A 4,816-nucleotide genomic window follows, 5' to 3' on the forward strand; every position below is an offset into this window, starting at 1 on the left:
GAGTAACAATGACAAAATGAAATGAACTGGACTGTAATGGCTGCGTAACTTAAATGACCTTTACTTTGAATTTGAAATATTACTTCATTTTGCTGACTTCTCCTTTCTTAAAAATACTGGGCTGAATTTTCTTTCCATATATTGCAAATTTAGCTGTGGTGTAACATGTATGGTAGTGATACAATTGCCTGGTGGGGTGACACAACAGTGGCTGAATGAAAGCAATGAACAAAGCAAGAATATCTTAGTGAAACCTCACTGCTCACTTACCATGCTTGTCTGTAGTTCATCCTCCACAAATGTCTTGATGTTTTTAAGTGTGTCCTAATGTGACAGAGAAACACAAACACACATTACTAATCCGATAGCTGATGCCTCCTACAGTATATTCAGGCTGAAATGCTTGTGAGGGTGGGAATGTGGGAATTGAAAAACTGCAGCTCTCTCCATTCATTTCTATGGGGGATTGTGTTCACCACAGCTGACACCAGCGCCGCACCACTGTGGCCAAGATAAGGGTGTTTGTTTTGCTACAGTAGATCCAAAATAAGGGTAGTAGTAAACTGAATAAATCCTTAATGTTAGTGGGTCCAAACTGAGCCTTAAAATCAGGCCATCATGCTCTGAAGTCCATCACAAAGGCCACATTCTCCAGCTCATTCAAACCAAGAGCTCCCCCAACTGCAACTTACTCTAATAGTTAGGACAGCCCAGTTAGGCTTTGAATGTGTGTTAAAACACATAATGTGACACAATCATAACTGACAGTTGCCCCTGTGTGGTATGGCTGTATTCGTTTTAGTCACACATGGATGTTAGAAATAATGTGGTCTTCTTCTGCCATGAAGAGAAACTTCTCTACATTCAGACAAGCTGCAGGCTTATGATAAGATATAATGAATGAACTGATGTAGCTGGCAGACAGGAAGCAACTCAGCATGAAAGAAACCAAGAAAGAAATGATTAAAAGGAAAACATTGAAAATCAAGAAGGAAGTGGCTTCTTCTACTTATGTGTATTATCTTTCCAAAACTAGAGAACCTACTGCACCTACTCTTATGAAGCCAGAGTCATCGATTTGGCTTGATTAGCTTCATTTCAGGCTAAGCACTTCCTCCCATGTCAGAACAAGACAATTAGTGCAGACAAAGAAAAGATCCTGTGACCAAAATAAGCTTGTTTCTTTACTGTTTGGCAAGCCAGCCTTAAGATACAGTAATGTACAGTAATAGGTCTTAGTGCTCTGGCTAACAGCCAATGAGACTGCTTGTCTTTTAATATATGGTTACTGATTTGTGTTATTTGGGAGTAAAAGGCCTAAGCTGGACACAGGGGACACTGATAGCTGGCTGAGTTCACAAGCAGCACATGCACACCCAAATACACTTTAGCTGGAGGTTCCCATGGATGTACTATGAAAGTTGCTCATGCTTCCAGATTCCAGCCATAAAAATCACCCAGATGTTCCACACACTTCTGTGTTTGCTGGGCCCATAGAGCACAAGCATCGAGCTGAGTCTCCCGCTGGACAAGCTGGGCGACTTCCGGTCGGCTCCACAAACATATGAATGGGATAAAATAAAAATATCCTATGGCTTAGCAAGACATTCCAAATGATATTGGACCCAGTGAACCAAATTCTGATAATTAAAGCTAGGAAAAATTAAATCACTGTTTTACAGACATTCCTTTTCCAATGATTCTCTGTGGGGGAAAAATGCTTTTTTTGGGCCAGTGTGCATCATGTGATGCACACTGGCCCAACGCGGAACTTGCAGTAACCTGGTTTGGCCAGATTTGCTTCACAGCCCAGCGCTATTGCTGGGAGCTTGGAGGCTTCAGGCAGGCACAATAGAATTTGGAAACTGAAGTTTAAGCGGTAAAAGTGTACACACGTGTGGAGCTGTGCAAAGTTGGCAATGGTTGGTCTGGTGAACTAAAAGTTCGCAACAAAAAAAGTCTCTGTATTTTATAAAATGTTAGTAGGCTGAGCGTCATAAACAATGTTACTGCAGTGCATGTGAGATGCATCCTCACATGGAAGGTTCGGTTAGCAAAATTTAGCCTGATGGGTCTGGACACTGTCTTGGGTTTTGGGTCGAGTTCAACTCATGTTATCTACAGTTTTAGGCCAAGGTCTGGCCTTGCTAAATAGGACAGGCAATGCTGGTCTGGAAACAAAGACAGAGAGTACAGTGTATCCACTGCGTTCACCAGTACAGGAAAAAACATAACATGTAGAGAAATGGCTTATTGGCTATATTAAGCTACTGGCAGGTCATTGTGCTTAATTCTGCATAGGCCAACTCTGGCTGTTGTGAGAAATTTTCCACTGGCTACAGCAAAAAGTTTTCTTTTTCATTAAAAGATAAACAAAAAACGTCATGGGGGATCTGGTTAGGAAACGTGGCAGTACAAATTAGGTTTCTGTAGCACCTATTTCTCACTCCACTTACTAACTCCTGATGACACACTCATGTCCTAGGGCTGCATTTACTTATACACCTAGGTTATACTGTTTGACTCCATATGTTTTAATTTTATGCAAACAAATATGGTGAACAAACCAACCTCAGTGGTGTCTCCTTCGACCTCTTGATCTGAGGTACTTTGTCCCATTGTAACCTTGTTTCTTCATAGGGAGGGTCCATGAACAGCTACTGCAAGAAAAGACATATACAATAAATATAAACAATTATCTATACCGCTGATCCTGAAGAAGGTCTTGAGGAGGAGGCTGGAGCCTTTCCCAGCTGGGAAGAGAGGCAGAGTACACCCTGGACAAGTAGCCAGTCTATCACAGGGCTGACACTTAAGAGTCGCCAATCAACCTAAACTGCAGGTCTTTGAACTGTGGAAGGAAGTTGGAGTGCCCAGAGAGATCCTATGCAGACACAGTGAGAACATGCAAATTCTGCAAAGAAAGGCAACGGGTCGGCCCAGGCTCGAACCCAGAACCTGCTTGCTGTGAGGCACTAACCACTGTTCCACCACACCTCCCCAGAAATATATAATAATAACACATCTAAAAAACATATGATAGCTGAATTCCATTTAGCTGCTTCAGCGTCATAGCCCTGGTATTCCACATGGTGGTTCATCATAGGGCACTTCAACGGAACAGAGCCGTTAATGTTATTAGCAACACCTGTGATTTTCCTCCTATGACAACTCAAAATGCCACCTGTAAAAATAGTCTCTTAAAGGGGAAGACATGCCCGTTTACTCATGCACAAACATGTTAAATATTTTTTCAAACTTCTCAGCTGCATCCATGGAAAGCTGCCACTTGACATCAACAAACACCCACTCACACCACAGGACCCAGCAGAGTTTGTGTGTGGCTACTGCAAAACATCTGGCCTTTCTCACTTTTAAGTGAGCCACAAAATAGTTCAACTAAGTTTTTATTTCAATTGAAAAAAAAAATGTCTTATTGCTCCTAAGGACACACACTCACATTAATAAACACTGAACTGCTCCAAGCGAACTGCGGTTACAACAGGGCAAAGCCTCAGGGCTGCGGGTTTGAAAGTCCCTGTTTGTGTTCTTCAACAACCTGCTTGTAACAATCACAGTTAATCGCTCCTTAAAATTACTTTAATTGAGCGATAGAACCAGAGACGTTTTAAACTGCTGCATCCCACAGCACAATTGGACCAGGCTGTTTTCCTTCACAAAAACACAGCAGGCTCTCTAGACAATAGATAAAAACCAGATTGCAACCCCTTCCCCTCTATAACCATCCATTCACTTCCACTGGTGATTTACATTGGACATTTAAGGCAACAAATTATGACAGAAAATAAACTACACAAAAAATATAGGAAGTTTTGTGGCCTTAGTTTTTCTATACATTTCCTGAGCAGGTCAGTTTGTGTGTTTATACTGTGTTATTTTGTGTAACTGCGGCAGTGATGAGAGGGTTGGCAAGAAAAACTGTAGAGGACCCGAATGTTTTGTTTTTGAAAATATTGGACTGTCCCTTTGAGAAAAATAAACTCCTGGATCAACAAAATATAGCATTGATGTTTTACTTTATTTTAATGTACAACCAATGTTCATTTCCATTCCTTCAAACACTCATCTAAACGGTGCCCCTGAAAATAAACGGTCAGCTTTATTGACAGTAAGTTTTTACCAATACGAGCTGATATTTTTACTGTCACATAACTATGCATGTTTACTGGGAGCAGCCCAGTGTAACCAGAATCCTCTGATGGTACTTCACTGACGCAGTAAATCCCAAAGTTCATCCAAGCTGGCTACAATTCCACTGCCCTACCCACATCTGCCAGTACAGACTGATTCAGCTGACACAGGAATCTGTACTGTAGCTGGGATAACAAGCTTCATTCACTGCCTGTGGACAAATAAACAGCTCTGCTGGCTTAGCTCACCGAAGTCCATTGATTTCCCACTCCCCCTCTGAAGACTGCTGCAGAAAGTGAGGCTGGAGGGAACACAACATAGACTGTTTGCTGAGGGCATACAAAGTAGGTTACAGAACAAACAGCAAGAAGCCTAAATAAGCAGGTATCTCAATCCTAACTGCCCAAACTTCACAACCACTAAAGGAAAGGTTATAATCACAGGATCGAGTACAAACAAGCCTTTTGTGTCCTAATGATGTTTGAATGTCTGTCTGTATTGGCAGACAAAGAATATAATTGTGATTTAATCTGACAATAAGTTGTGATGGCATTGAGAATTACTCGACTCTAGTTAATCTAGAAGAATGCTGCTAATAGAAAATGGCTTATTGCACCAAGACATCAATCTATCTATCTATCTATCTATCTATTATGTAACATGC

At 41.4% G+C, this 4,816-nt stretch overlaps 1 long non-coding RNA gene across 1 annotated transcript in view; it reads right to left on the bottom strand.

Moving 5' to 3' along the window:
• Positions 1-267: 267 nt before the first annotated feature.
• The window catches only part of LOC109970680 (uncharacterized), a 10,480-nt gene continuing 5,931 nt past the window's right edge, over positions 268-4,816 (bottom strand). The window contains exons 2-3 of the long non-coding RNA XR_002276444.1: positions 2,572-2,660; positions 268-324 (exon numbers count right to left, since the gene is read on the bottom strand). This is a non-coding gene — a long non-coding RNA (uncharacterized LOC109970680). The remainder of the gene's footprint in view (positions 325-2,571; positions 2,661-4,816) is intronic.

Source organism: Monopterus albus, unplaced genomic scaffold, assembly GCF_001952655.1.
Source record: "Monopterus albus unplaced genomic scaffold, M_albus_1.0 scaffold205.1, whole genome shotgun sequence".
Taxonomy (NCBI): domain Eukaryota; kingdom Metazoa; phylum Chordata; class Actinopteri; order Synbranchiformes; family Synbranchidae; genus Monopterus; species Monopterus albus.